Source organism: Oncorhynchus kisutch, linkage group LG27 (assembly GCF_002021735.2).
Source record: "Oncorhynchus kisutch isolate 150728-3 linkage group LG27, Okis_V2, whole genome shotgun sequence".
Taxonomy (NCBI): Eukaryota; Metazoa; Chordata; class Actinopteri; order Salmoniformes; family Salmonidae; genus Oncorhynchus; species Oncorhynchus kisutch.
The window spans coordinates 31,021,446-31,037,565 of NC_034200.2; the positions used below are offsets into that span (position 1 = coordinate 31,021,446).

At 42.2% G+C, this 16,120-nt stretch overlaps 1 protein-coding gene across 2 annotated transcripts in view; it reads right to left on the reverse strand.

Annotated features, from left to right (window-relative positions):
- The window catches only part of LOC109872269 (SPRY domain-containing SOCS box protein 4-like), a 119,756-nt gene that overhangs the window by 68,564 nt on the left and 35,072 nt on the right, over positions 1–16,120 (reverse strand). Inside the window, exon 1 of one of the 2 annotated variants that reach the window (XM_031807138.1) lies at positions 8,398–8,878. The exons of the other annotated variant lie outside the window; for it this stretch is intronic. The gene's annotated coding sequence lies outside the window, so the exon portion shown is untranslated. Of the gene's footprint in view, positions 1–8,397; positions 8,879–16,120 lie in introns of those variants that run through there. 2 annotated transcript variants of the gene reach the window in all.

The following is a 16,120-nucleotide window of genomic DNA, read 5'->3' on the forward strand; positions in this document are numbered from 1 at the left end:
GGTTACAACATTTGCGGTTCAGAGCTCAATTTGGCGTCCGCGTGCCTCTGGAGGATCCGCAATTGCGTCAGACAATCCATATGGAGCCGCCGACCACATATTCAGATTAAACATAAAATTGGCTTTCAGCCCCCTACGTTGCGTCTGAGTAGTGCCAGCACACAGCCGACACGCAGGAATGTTGACCATAAAAAGAGTTTTTTGGGTATTATTATCACACTTTCCATCTCCTTTTGTCTTTCCCACTATCATCAAGCTATAATGATAGACATTTTAGAAAATTCAACATCTACTCTGTCTGCACAGCTTCCCAGGCAAACACACCAGCAGGAATGCTGTGATACAAAATCAGTTTTCCCAAGGCAAAGAAGACAGGATATGCTGAGAAGCCTGTGACAACAGACCCAGACAACAGAAGTCATATTGGTTGACCTGTCATATATTGCTGGTCTGTTTTTTGCTCTTGGAGCGCGTTGAGAATCTATGGAAAGCGCTATATAAATGTGATCAATTATTATTTTTAGTTATTCACTTCAAATCAATTGAGCATTTCAGGCACAACAAATTTCCAAATACAAACATTGAAAAGTTTCACAAAAAAGTGCACGACCAAATATTGAATATTTCAAATTGAGTACTTCAAAAATACCAGAAAACACATTGTAGAATGAGTAGATCACTACATCAATAAATTGATAGCATCATAACTCAGAACAGTAAATAAAAGGAAATTAAATTCACTCCCCATTTAACAAACATTTCACTTTTCAAAAACACAGGCTACGTAGAAAGGCTCCTGGATCTCCTCCCCAGCGAGGTCACCCTTGATCCAGCACCTTATGTGGGAAAGCTGTGCGAGCTGCCCATCACAGGACCCCTGTCTGCCCAGTGTGAGAGGCCTGACAAGGAGGAGGCCAACAGCTGGATTTGTCTCCCGCTTTCATCTTGGGGAAGCCAAGTGGGTGACTAAAGGCAAGTAAGTGACTGAAGGCAAGTAAGTGACTGAAGGCAAGTAAGTGACTGAAGGCAAGTGGGTGACTGAAGGCAAGTGGGTGACTGAAGTCAAGTAAGTGACTGAAGGCAAGTGGGTGACTGAAGTCTGCTTGATTGATGCGGGGTACCTGGGTCTCCCTCCTCTGCTTCTCCTCTCACCATCAATCTCTGTAGTTGGCTGCAATACCTAAAGTCTGAGTAATTCACTTTTACATGATATCAAATGTTGTTACTTTGTATTGTTATTTTCAAGCATTCTGATGGGAGATGAGTGGCTCAAAATTGCTTTTTTTTGTCATATGATGTCTCACCATTATTTCTCATGAGTGTTCATGTTGATAAAGATTTTGCTATGCTGACCTAATGTAGACGATCAAATAAATGTCCCATAAATACATCATTCTGAACATATTGGTCATTGATGATGCTAATGCAGAGGCACCAATACATTTTCTAGTACACTTATGTTCTGCTGTTTTCATGTATATTCCCTTGTCTGTCTAAGCTGACTCAGAGTTGATTCATTATGGTGAAGAATCAGTGAACTGTATTCTGTAATTAGTTACAAAACAATAAAAATGTAAATTGTGTATTGCTGTGGTTTGTCTCATATCCAACAGTCTTTGATCAGCTCTGTTGACCATGAGAGCATTTTGCAGAGAAAAAGGGTTGAGGTATACTATTTAGGCTCGGAATGACATGTAACCCATTGTTTACCTGGATATCAATGATGTGGCTCATTGTTTACCTTGTTAACTGGCAACGACCACAAGGGTGTTTCAAAGAGCCGTCAGTCAAGGTGAGCTCATGAATATAAGCTCCCTGCCCATTCAGCCTGTTTTGTCAGGTTTCCTGATAGAGATGATAGAAAATGTACAAGTTATTCAATTCTGAGAATTTTAATAGCGTAAAAATATGGGTGATTTCTTTAGTCATTCAAAGGCTATTTTTACTTGGGCAATGACTGGTGCAAAACCTCTAATACTTAATAAATTAATGTGAAAACCTTCACAATATTGAGTTGCACCACCTTTTTCCCTCAGAACAGACTATATGCATTGGGGCATGGACTCTACAAGGTGGCAAAAGCATTCCACAGGGATGCTGGTGGCCCATGTTGACTCCAATGCTTCCCAGAACTGTGTCAAGTTGGCTGGATGTCCTTTGGGCGGTGGACCATTCTTGATACACACGGAAAACTGTAGAAAAACCCAGCAGGGTTGCAGTTCTTGACACAAAACGGTGCGCCTGGCATCCTTCAAAGGGCACTTAAGTTTTTGTTGTCTTGCCCATTCACGCTTTGAATGGCACACATACACAATCCATGTCTCAATTGTCTCAAGGGAAAACAATCATTCTTTAACCAGTCTTCTCCCCTTCATATTTTTTTTAATCTCTTTTTTCTTATTTTTCTTAAAACTGCATTGTTGGTTCAGGAATACCTGCTGTATTCGGCGCATGTGCCAAATAACATTTGATTTGATCTACACTGATTGAAGTGGATTTAACAAGTGACATCAATAAAAGATCATCGCTTTCACCTGGATTCACCTGGTCAGTCTATGTCAATGTTTTGTACACTCAGTGTATATTTCAGTATTGAGATGTACTCCATGTGTTAAGAGGATTCTATAAAGGCGGCCGCATGCTTTCCAGACTAAACCGTTTGTGCATACAGAACATTCAGAAAGTATACAGAGCCCTTAACTTATTCTAAAATTTATTCAATTGTTTTCCCCCCTCATTAATCTACACACAATACCCCATAACGACATAGCAAAAACAGGTTTTTAGACATTTTTGTAAATGTATTTACATAAGGATTCAGAGCCTTTACTCAGTACTTTGTTGAAGCTCCTTTGCAGCGATTACAGCCTCAAATCTTCTTGGGTATGATGCTACCGGCTTGGCACACCTGTATTTGGGGAGTTTCTTCCATTCTTCTCTGCAGTTCCTCTCAAGCTCGGTAAGGTTGGATGGGGAGTGTCGCTGCACAGCTTTTTACAGGTCTCTCCAGAGATGTTTGACAGGGTTTGGCTAGGCCACTAAAGCATATTCAGAGACTATTTTTGAAATATTTTTTATTTTATTTTTTTACCTTTATTTTACCTTTATTTAACTAGGCAAGTCAGTTAAGAACAAATTCTTATTTTCAATGACGGCCTAGGAACAGTGGGTTAACTGCCTGTTCAGGGGCAGAACAACAGATTTTGTACCTTGTCAGCTCGGGGATTTGAACTTGCAACCTTTCGGTTACTAGTCCAATGCTCTAACCACTAGGCTACACTGCCGCCCCAGTGTAGCATAGGGTCGTTGTCCTGTTGGAAGGTAAACCTTCGTCCCCAGTCTGAGGTCCTGAGCGCTCCGTTTATATCAAGGCTCTCTCAGCATCCTAAATGAGATGCTCAAACTCACTAGTGCAAAATGTCAATTGGCTATATTAAAACCGTTTAATTTGATCCTGAGTGTAGGTTATTTCCCTGACATCTGGAATCAAGGACTCATAACCCCAATCTTTAAGAACGGAGGCAAATTTGACCCAAACAATTAGAGGCATTTGTGTGAACAGTAACCTGGGGAAGTTTTTCTGTAGTATTATAAATGTAAGAGTTCTAAACTTCTAAGCACAATGTCTTGAGTAAAAGCCAAATTGGATTTATACCAAAACATTGCACGACTGATCATATTTACACCCTGATGGATAAACATTTTCACCAAAATATACGCTTGCTTTATCGACTTCCAAAAAGCATTTGATTCTATTTGGCATACAGGACTGTTCTACAAAGTCATTGAAAGTGTTGTAGGGGGTAAAACATGACTAATTAAAATCAATGGAAATATGTGCATCATTAAAATTGTCAAAAAAATTACAGAATTCTTCAAGCAGGGATGGGGCATTCGCCAGGGTTGCAATCTGAGCCAACCTGATGCTCTGTATTTTTGCTCCGTTCGTCTTTCCCTCCGTTACACAACTTCCGGCGCCGACAGAGATGGCCGCCTCGCTTCGCGTTCCTAGGAAACTATGCAGTTTGTTTTTTTACGTGTTATTTCTTACATTAGTACCCCAGGTCATCTTAGGTTTCATTACATTCAGTCGAGAAGAACTACTGAACATAAGAGCAGCGTCAACTCACCATCAGTACGACCAAGAATATGACTTTCACGAAGCGGATCCTGTGTTCTGCCTTTCACCCAGGACAACGGAATGGATCCCAGCCGGTGACCCAAAAAAACGACTTCGTAAAAGGGGGAAACGGAGCGGTCTTCTGGTCAGACTCCGGAGACGGGCACATCGTGCACCACTCCCTAGCATTCTTCTCGCTAATGTCCAGTCTCTTGACAACAAGGTTGATGAAATCCGAGCAAGGGTAGCATTCCAGAGGGACATCAGAGACTAACGTTCTTTGCTTCACGGAAACATGGCACACTGGAGAGACGCTATCGGAGTCGGTGCAGCCAACTGGTTTCTCCACGCATCGCGCAGACAGAAACAAACATTTTTCTGGTAAGAAGAGGGGCGGGGGCGTATGCTTCATGGTTAACGTGACGTGACGTGGTGTGATCATAACAACATACAGGTACTCAAGTCCTTCTGTTCACCTGATTTAGAATTCCTCACAATCAAATGTCGACCGCATTATCTACCAAGGGAATACTCTTCGATTATAATCACAGCCGTATATATTCCCCCCCAAGCAGACACATCGATGGCTCTGAACAAACTTTATTTGACTCTTTGCAAACTGGAATCCATTTATTCGGAGGCTGCATTCATTGTAGCTGGGGATTTTAACAAGGCTAATCTGAAAACAAGACTCCCTAAATTTTAAATCAGCATATCGATTGCGCAACCAGAGCTGAAAAAACCTTGGATCACTGCTATTCTAACTTCCGCGACGCATATAAGGCCCTGCCCCGCCCTCCTTTCGGAAAAGCTGACCACGACTCCATTTTGTTGATCCCTGCCTACAGACAGAAACTAAAACAAGAAGCTCCCGCGCTGAGGTCTGTTCAACGCTGGTCCGACCAATCTGATTCCACACTCCAAGACTGCTTCCATCAAGTGGACTGGGATATGTTTCGTATTGCGTCAGATAACAATATTGACGAATACGCTGATTCGGTGAGCGAGTTCATTAGAACGTGCGTTGAAGATGTCGTTCCCATAGTAACGATTAAAACATTCCCAAACCAGAAACCGTGGATTGATGGCAGCATTCGCGTGAAACTGAAAGCCCGAACGACTGCTTTTAATCAGGGCAAGGTGACCGGAAACATGACCGAATACAAACAGTGTAACTATTCCCTCCGCAAGGCAATCAAACAAGCTAAGCGTCAGTATAGAGACAAAGTAGAATCTCAATTCAACGGCTCAGACACAAGAGGTATGTGGCAGGGTCTACAGTCAATCACGGATTACAAAAAGAAAACCAGCCCAGTCACGGACCAGGATGTCTTGCTCCCAGGCAGACTAAATAACTTTTTTGCCCGCTTTGAGGACAATACAGTGCCACTGACACGGCCCGCAACTAAAACATGCGGACTCTCCTTCACTGCAGCCGACTTGAGGAAAACATTTAAATGCGTCAACCCTCGCAAGGCTGCAGGCCCAGACGGCATCCCCAGCCGCGCCCTCAGAGCATGCGCAGACCAGCTGGCTGGTGTGTTACGGACATATTCAATCAATCCCTATCCCAGTCTGTTGTTCCCACATGCTTCAAGAGGGCCACCATTGTTCCTGTTCATGAAGTGCTGAGCCCTCTCCTGTACTCCCTGTTCACCCACGAATGGAGGCCACTGTGTTCTTGAGGACCTTCAATGCTGAAGAAATGTTTTCGTATGCCTCCCCAGATCTGTGACGTGACACAATTCTGTCTCAGAGCTCTACGGACAATTCCTTCAACCTCATGGCTTGGTTTTTGCTCTAACATATATACAGAGTTGACAGTGTATATAGACAGGTGTGTGCCTTTCCAAATCCTGTCCAATCAATTTAATTTAACACAGGTGGACTCCAATCACATATCAAGGATGATGAACGGAAACAGGGACCTTCAATGCTGCAGAATTGTTTTAGTACCCTTCCCCCAGATCTGTGACTCAACATAATCCTGTCTCAGAGCTCTATGACAATTCCTTTGACCTCATGGCTTGGTTTTTGCTGACATGCACTGTCAACTGTAGGACCTTATATAGACAGGTGTGTGCCTTTCCAAATCATGTCAAATAAATTGAATTTACAACAGGTGAACTCCAATCAAGTTGTAGAAACATCAAGGATGATCAATGGAAACAGGATGCACCCGAGCTCAATTTCGAGTCTCATAGCAAAGGTTCTGAATACTTATGTAAGGTACATATTTTTTTTTTTGGGGGGGGGGGGGGCAAAAATGTATAAAAACCTGTTTTCGCTTTGGGATTATGGGGTATTGTGTGTAGATTGATGAGGATATTATTAATTACAATTTTAGAATAAGGCTGTAAAGCAACAAATTGTGGAAAAGGTGAAGGGGTCTGAATACTTCCCGAATACACTGTACAGGTCTAAAAATGGCCAATTTCATCATGATTTCCTCAACAATTGTTTGTGATACAAATGTAAAAGCACGTCAAACATCCTTCCTCCCAAGAAAGTTAGTATGTGAGAATTACCAGAACAAATCAGAGAATCCTTGAATATTTATGGCATGGAATCGCCAATTTCTGATAATCACTATAATGCTTTAAAGGTCTATCGCACTAAGGGGAATGTTATTAACGTTAGTGATGAGATATCTCTTCGCCGACACCCACACAAAGTACATTCGTTTATTTTTCACAAACATACCCCTGTGGCCACATCCATAAACCTCTCAAGGAGCACGAAAGATTTAGATGGCAGATTCACAGCTCGGGCTGCAGCCAGTAATGACATTTAATATATGGTAGCTTAACATGACACGCTGCTGCGCACCTTACATGCTCCTGTTCCTGTTCAAGCACAGACTGAATGTCTTCTGTGTTCTGAAAGGAGGAAGAAATGGTTTGAATGCTAAAAAAAATATATTTTAAAAAATACAAATGTAAATCACAGACACACATTCATACATGAATAAACTCATAAAAGGGTACAACACACACGTCTGCATGCTAGGGTTGAACACTCACACATGCCTATGTTAGGGACGTCACATTGCTTGCTTTGCCCAAACCACTTCCCAACCAATTCGGCCAACACCTGGCTGGAACTGGGGACCTCTGATTTGCTAACACATGTGACCGCCCTCCTTGACAATGTTCCAACCATTTGAGCCACCTGAAAAGGTACCAGTTTGATGTCTCTCCATCTGCGACATTTCAAGCTAGCTGTGGAGTGAGCTTACAGTACGCTCTTAACTCTGTTACACACATACACAGGCCTGCCAAACCAAAACGCAGATGGGACACTTGACTCCATAAAAAGCTCTCTTCTCCCAAACATAATGTTAGCCAACGGTCAGGGACTTCTCAGATAAAAAGAAAAACACAGATAAACAATAGAGACTAACAATGCATGTGCCAGAGAATCCCCCACAACCTCTCTACTGCTCTCTAATCACCTTCTCACCCTGAAAGAGAAGGGGAGAGAGTGACACAGAGGAGGAGGAGAGGGAGGGATAACAAGCCAAGCGAGAGGTCAGCAGCTGACAAAATAAAAGGGATGAAGTCAGAATGAAGCCCTGCTGTCTAACCCATGGGAGAACGACTGCACGTCTCCATGAGACGCCATCATAACGGACTTCATTTGGCTTCAATGCGCTATTGGGTTGTCATATAGGAATTAATGGGGTCACGTGATTGATGGCTTTGTCCATTCATATATACAGTCATTGGTCTAACCATCCCAGCAGCACAGCTCAGAGTTCACCCCCTGCCCCTCCAATCTAAACATTGTAGGACAACAGCGAAAATGGGGGGGGGGGGACAAATTAGTCCCAAGAAAATCTGGTTTAAAAATAGATATCAGGATTAGCTATACTTTTAATGTAAGTAATCGGGGGGAAAACCCAGGATGGCTAATGGGAGAATTCCCGACACACATTGAGCGGAAGAGAGTCGTATCCTGTCCAGCTGGGGCCTCTGGGCCATTAAAGACGACAGGAAAAGACAGGAGAGAGATGAGAGGAAACACAGTGTCTGGGAGAAAGCTGGCCAGCCGTGAGAGATCTGCATGGAGGATGCCAAAACACACACACACACACACACTAACACAGAGGTTTTAATTATAGAGTATATAGAGTGTAACAAACAGTAAACCGTGTCACGCGGTATCATCCACTCTCAGGGATACATAAATAAAGTCACTTTCACACAACCCAGCAACTTCCTCTTTACCGTGCTCTCCCTCGTGCACACACACGCACTCTTAAACAAGCCACTTACAGAGGTAACAGTAGCGTAGCTCCCCTCTGTGCAACTCCACTGCGTCTCGTTCCTGTTCCGCCTCAAAGCCGATATAAAACAAACCAAAAGAGAAGAGCGGTGACAAAAGCTCTTCCTCTCTCCTTTGTGGAAAGAACTGAAGGAGAAAAAGAAGAGGAGAACAGAAGCAGGTCGAGTCCTGCTGAGGGAAAGCCTCTCCCCAGAGAGGTAAACCCCCTCTCTTCCCTCCCTGGCAGAAGCTAAGCCATTCGAAATCGCTACTGCTCCTGCCCTCGGCGACTCTTCCTCGCTGCTGTGACGTCCTTCGCTACGGTGTCCGTCACTATCGAGCACTCCTCTTCTTCGAGACCGAGTAAGTTTCAGTTCAGCACACACACACACACACACAGAGAGAGAGCGAGAGACAGAGAGAGAAAAGAGGATAAGAGGGAGGGCTGGCTGCCTCATGCTGAAAGCAGATCCCCTCTGATCTCATCAAGCAGGGTTACCGACGGCAACCAGACAGACGGGCAGCTGCGGGGACACGCCCATTTAATTTCCCCCACCCTCATCTGAGCCCAACCAACCCCCTCTGCCAAACAGATAGACAGATGACACACACACATACAAAATATAAGTACAAACTGATTGGATACCACACATCTTACAAGCATATAGCCTAAGCTATACTATATTAATACATAATGCACAATATTTTTTTTAAACATACTAATATGGCAAAAATCTAAACACACATTTGCACATACAATGTAACACCAACATACATTGCATACACACATACAGCGGTCTACAGTATAAAAGACACTTTAATTATTTTACTTTTACCGTTTTTTCCTGTCATATCAGACAGATCCAATGAGAAGGAGGTGATAGTACACAATTGCCCCCTTTCATTCTAACCATCCCACCTCGGCCTACTACCATGTAGCGAGGTAAATGGGAAATGCATAGCACTGGGAAGGTCTCCCACTCAGAAGTACGAGATAGGGAAGTGGGCGGGTGTAGGTTGACCTCAGGTCTCCCCACTGGAAGCCTGAGGTCAGGGGAGAGGGTGAATCAAATAGCACACTTTAACTTTGTACAGTACTAATGCAATTAGTTGTGCAATTTAGTTTGTGTGTTTCTTGTTTGAAGTGCAATAGTGTAATAATCAGGTTCTGTGTTATTCTATTTGTGTATTTGTGTGATTATAGGATTTGTGCAATTTAGTTTTATTTGTGTTTTTTGTTAGCAATAGGGTAATCGTGTAATAATTCCATTCTCTTTTTTATTTGTATTTATATACTACAATTTGTTTCTATTTGTCTTTGTTACTTCTTTTTGATATTTATGAGTGGGGGGTGGGCTGAAGAGGGGTTCTCCCAGGGAGCCATACAAGCTAGAACCACCCCTGGATACGATATATACTACGATTCTCAGGATTCTATATGAATGGTGATTCGATTGCTATTTCACTGCGATTTGATGTTCCAAACATGGTCGCTCACTTTAAGTCTGCTGCAAAGACAAGAGAGGGGATGAGAAAATTAGTTTTGATCATTCACGGAAATAAAAGTTCTGAAAAACATGTTGGCTCATTATTAAAAGAAGGAGAACAAGCTATAGGATGAAAAATACCACCTTCGCATAATATACATAATCAACGCTTATGTTTGTTTCAGGTCTCTGTTTTCCTCTCCTCCCTCCTGAGCCATGGCATAAATTGCCTCCTCGTTTTCCGCTCCAGAGCTTTTTAACACTTGGGAAGCCACATGAGGTCCAGGGACTTGGTGTGTGTGTGTGTGTGTGTGTGTGGGGTTATCTGCAGGACAAAGGGCCCCTCCCTCTCTCCCCATAGAGAGAATAGGGGCCAAGGGCCCCCCATCTGAGCAGCTTCTGACAATAGAGGGGCCAGAGGGCAAAAGTGTGTGTGTTTGTATGTGTGTGAACCACCTCCTGCCAACAAATGAGTCGTAGACAAAGCCTCCCAACTGTCCACACAAGGCACAAGGGAGTGAGAAAGTGAGGAGGGGAAGGGGGATGGACGACTGAGACAAAGAACTAAACCTTGGTACTTGAGCCCTACGGGTTAGGCTAGAGGAAGATGGAGAGAAAGAACTAAACCTTGGTACTTGAGCCCTACGGGTTAGGCTAGAGGAAGATGGAGAGAAAGAACTAAACCTTGGTACTTGAGCCCTACAGGTTAGGCTAGAGGAAGATGGAGAGAAAGAACTAAACCTTGGTACTTGAGGAAGATGGAGAGAAAGCGAGGGAAGAGGGGGCAGTGGAGAAAAGAGCTGTGCTCATTTGGCAGTCGTCAAAGTGACCGTGGACGGATGGCAAACAAACAAAAAAAGGAAAGGATCAGTTTGCAGAAGGGGATGGGGAGGAGAGGGGGAGGAGTAGCAGATATCCACTGCTTTTCTGCTGAACAGTCAGACCTCATTCCACACGTGTGGACATAAATAATAGCCAGAATTGACATGGGGGTGGGGGGGAGGGACAACTTTGGACATGAAACAGTCCAACTCCACCTCTTTCTCAATTTTCAAACAGAAATAGGGTGCGTCTTTGGTGGTTCATCGATGTGTCCTTCGAATTAGCTAAGTTTGTTAGGTAAGCGAGCCAGCCACTTGCTAAGCGAGCCACTTGCTACTCCTCCAGTATGTGTTCATGCCATTTCACCAGATTTGTTTTTGGATGGAAGATGTAGAAATTGTTAAGAAATTACACATCTGTAGCCAAATATCTTATTCATCCATTTGTTTTTAAGAATTAAATGACGATGTATTGATCAGTTACAGTGTTTAAAAAGGTGGATTTCTGGTAAGGATAAAATATTTATGCTCATTCTCACATTTGTGACATTCAAATGGGTGTTGTAAAGTTTTCCACTACACATACAATTGAAAAACTAATTATAAGTTATCAAATTAGAGTGCTTGAACCTCAATCTCCATGGCACCCACACATTCCTGCAACCTTCATTCTGGCGTAGAAGTTACAACCTCCTACACACACTGCCTGTCTTTATTTCCTAACTCTATTGTCTCAGCAAACTTTTCTTTTCACATTTAGCAGCTGACATTCTCTCGTGAGTGAGTCAATTATTTCTCACTGAGATTGAATCCTTTTAAACATTGCTGGGCAAAGAGAGGACAGCAGGTGACTTTTTCTCTGACCATCTTAAACTGACAGATTTATTTGGGGATATTTGTATTATGCTAATTAGATTTCAGCGGGTGTGTGGACATTGACTCTAGGGGGTTAAAGTCGTTACTTTTGCATACGGTTTAACCGGAAGTGCACACAAGACGCTATTTACCTACATTTTTAAAAATTAATATTCTTATTTTACTTACACAAAAAACGAATGTGGTATATTGGTTAATAAAAACAATGTGTGATCGGAGTCTTATAACCACAATATTACTGATGAGATGATTTCCACCTTCCCCTTTAAGGGCGGTAGATTACCGTAGTAGCGCGACTAGTCATTTTTGTGCCTGTGAGATTGAGTCTGTCTAGACGTCTTCTCTTCCCTAGCAGTAGAAACTCAAAACATAGAAAAACAACCTAGCCTGTGAACAAAACAATGTAAATAACCAAGAAACACAAGGACAAAGACTCACTTCAGTAGACCTTCGTTTCCAGTACAGTACCAGTCAAAACGCGACACCTACTCATTCGAGGGTTTTACATTTTTGTCTACATTGTAGAGTAATAGTGAAGACATCAAAACTATGAACTTACTTATTTGTCCGTTTCTCTTGACAGCTTTGCACACTTTTGGCATTCTCTCAACCAGCTTCATGAGACAGTCACCAGGAAGGCTTAATTTGTGGAATTTCTTTCCTTAATGCGTTTGAGCCAATCAGTTGTTTTGTGACAAGGTAGGGGTGGTATACAGAAGATTGCCCTATTTGGTAAAAAAACAAGTCCATTCAAAAGGCCAGAATAGCTCAAATAAGCAAATAGAAACGACAGTCCATCATTACTTTAAGACATGAAGGTCAGTCAATGCCGAAAATGTCAAGAAGTTTCTTCAAGTGCAGTCGCAAAAACCATCAAGAGCTATGATGAAACTGGCTCTCATGAGGAACGCCACAGGAAAGGAAGACCCAGAGTAACCTCTGCTGCAGAGGACAAGTTCATTAGAGTTAACTGCACCTCAGATTGCAGCCCAAATAAATGCTTCACAGAGTTCAAGTAACAGATACAGCTCACCATCAACTGTTCAGAGGAGACTGTAAATCAGGCCTTCATGGTCGAATTACTGCAAAGAAACCACTACTAATAGGACACCAATAAAGAGAGACTTGCTTGGGCCAAGAAACACGAGCAACGGACATTAGACTGATGGAAATCTGTCCTTTGGTCTGATGAATTCAAATTTGAGATTTTTGGTTCCAACCGCCATGTCCTTGTGAGAAGCAGAGTAGGTGAACGGATGATCTCCGCATGTGTGGTTCCCACCGTGAAGCATGGAGGAGGTGGCGTGATCGTGTAGGGGTGCTTTGCTCATGACAGCATCTGATTTATTTAGAATTCATGGCACACTTAACCAGCATGGCTACCAAAGCATATTGCAGCGAGACGCCATCCCATCTGGTTTGCGCTTAGTGGGACTATCATTTGTTTTTCAACAGGACAATGATCAAACACACCTCCATGCTGGATATGGGCTTTTTGACCAAAAAGGAGAGCGATTGAGTGCTGCATCAGATGACCTAGCCACCCCAATCACCCGATCTCAACCCAATTGAAATGGGTTGGGATGAGATGAGATGGACTGCAGAGTGAAAGAAAAGCAGCCAACAAGTACTCCGCATATGTGGGAACTCTTTCAAGACTGTTGGAAAATCATTCCAGGTGAAGCTGGTTGAGAGAATGCCAAGAATGTGCAATATTGTCATCAAAGCAAAAAGGGTGGCTACTTTGAAGAATTTAAAATATATTTAGATTTGATCAACACTTTTTAGGTTACTACATGATTCCATATGTGTTATTTCATAGTTTTGATGTCATCACTATTATTCTACAATGTAGACAATAGTCAAAATAAAGAAAAACCCTAGAATGAGTAGGTATGTCCTAACTTTTGACTGGTACTGTATGTATTATATTAGTGCCTTCGGAAAGTATTCAAACTCCTAGATTTTTTCCACACTTTGTTCCATCCTCATTCTAAATTCACCCAAATGTATATTTCTCTCGTGGATTTTCTCTTTCTCTCTTTGAAATCCCCATTTTGGGTAACACGCACCATAGTGTGTTGGCCCGTTATACTAAGTTCTAATCAATAGCCTATAATGTGTTGTCTATGTGTATCTTTTATCATCATTTTAGCTTTTTAGTAAATTAATATTCAACTAAGATTGGTGTGGTACGAACTCATTGGTGAGACCCGGGTCCGTGCAGATTCACGGACTATACGACGTTCAGAACGAGATTGTAGAGGTAACTGGTTAATTAGCGGCTGTTGTAAAAAAACGATATTCTGATATTATTTGAGTTAATTTGGGAAATGGAAACTCAATAAAAACAAGTTTTCCCATGGTGCCCCAGGTTAATGAGTTAATAATTGCTTGATTCAGTTAATCACGCAATTAGAAACTTTTAATCATTCGATGAACAACAGTTGTCACATTAACTAATACAACGTGACGACAACTGTCAACTGTGGGACCTTTTATTGACAGTTGTGTTCCTTTCCAAATCATGTCCAATCAATTGAATTTACCACAGATGGACTCCAAATCAAGTTGTAGAAACATCAAGGATGATCAATGGAAACAGGATGCACCTGAGCTCAATTGCAAGTATCATAGTAAAGGTCTGAATACTTAAGTAAATAAGGTTTCTGTTTATGTTTGAAACATTTAGTAACATTTCTGAAAACCTGTTTTCCCTGTGTCATTATGGGGTATTGTGTGTAGATTTAAATCCATTTTTTAATAAGTCTGTATCGTAACATTTGGAAAAAGTCAAGGGGTCTGAATACTTTCCGAAGGCTGTGTATATATAGTGCAATTGGAAATTATTTAGACCCCTTGACTTTGAGATTTTGTTACGTAGATTATTCTAAAATGGATTAAATTGATGAAGGGGGAAAAACAATCTACACACAAAACACCCCATAATGACGAACCAGAAACAGTTTAGAAATATTTGCAAATCGATTTAACAAAAAAAATGAATTATGATGATATACTATGTGTGTGACATCAGTTTTCAGGTGAATAGGATTGGTCGTTAAGTGACCGACTGAAAGGGAACTCCTTGTTCCAGTTTTAATTGTAGAATGTCTACCAGGCAAGAGTTGTTCCTTGATCAATTCAATCAATTAAGTCTAATTTACAAAGTGCTTTTTTACAGATGTGTTTGTGGCACATCAATGTTTACAAGCTTGTGTGTTTCGACAAACGCATCTGTAAAAGACCTTAAGCAAATACGATTTAATTGAGTCAATGAGGAAAATCTTCTTTGGTGTTGAAATCTGTTTTAACAAACACTGGTTCCGAGAAGGCAGCACACATACAGACAATACCAAGCCACTACTACAGCAGCCACTGCGAACAGACTACATAGACAAGCACAATAGGGAGTGACAATATTATTGGGTACCAAAAGGGCGGCAGGTAGCATACTGGTTAGAGCGCTAGGCCAGTAACCGAAAGGTAAAAAATCTGTCGTTCTGCCCACTGGATGTCGATTACGGCAGCCTCCCGAACCTCTCTGATTCAGAGTTATTGGGTTAAATGCCAAAGACACATTTCAGTTGAATGCATACAGTTGTACCCCCTTTCCCTAATATGTTGAGTCATCAAAGTAATCCTATCTATTCTACAGTATACGTATCTATCTGTAAAGTGAGTGTCTATGAGAGTGACTATCTGTGTGGATGTTTGCTGCCAAGGGAGAACAGGGCAGGTAACTCAAGTCCAAAGCCTGGGATGGTGGCGAATGAATGAGAGAGAGAGAAGGGAGTGAGAGAGGAAGAATGGCAGGGGACAGCATTGCTGCCTAGCCTCTCTGAAATATTCAGGGCAGAGTCACTGGACAGGGGCACGGTGCTATCAGGTTTCACCCTACATTCACCAGGTTTAGGAGGCTTACAGTGAGCAGGCACTGTGGCACTGTGTGTGTTTTATCCACTCAAGTGTGTATATGCCCACTAAGCACTGTCCCAGTTACATTATTTACCTGGCTTATCGGGGTCAATGCAAATAATCAATGGGCAGCTGACAACACCATACCAGTGGAGAGCTTGTGTCATACATGCTGCTATTGACCTAGTTTCACTGTGTGTGCATTTCTATAAGCCAACCTATTGAAAGAGAAGACTATTGAAACCCTTGGGGATCTATGAAATAATCTAAAGGGCTGTTTACACTACTGATCAGGACTGAGGTGAGCCATACTGTACTGAGCTGGCCTGATTATACATCCATCCATCCACATGCTTATTGACCTTACCATGATGCTTATTGTGGGCAGTGTAAAAATATACTATCTGAACCAGCCAGCAGTTAGGTTTGGAGCGACACAATAAGCAGGTAGCCTAGTGGTTAGAGTGTTGGGCCAGTAACCAAAAGGTTGCTGGATCGAATCCCCAAGCTGACAAGGTAAAAATCTGTTGTTCTACCCCTGAACAAGGTAGTTAACCCACTGTGCCCCGGTAGGCCGTCATTGTAAATAAGAATGGGTTCTTAACTGACTTGCCTAGTTAAATAAATGTTAA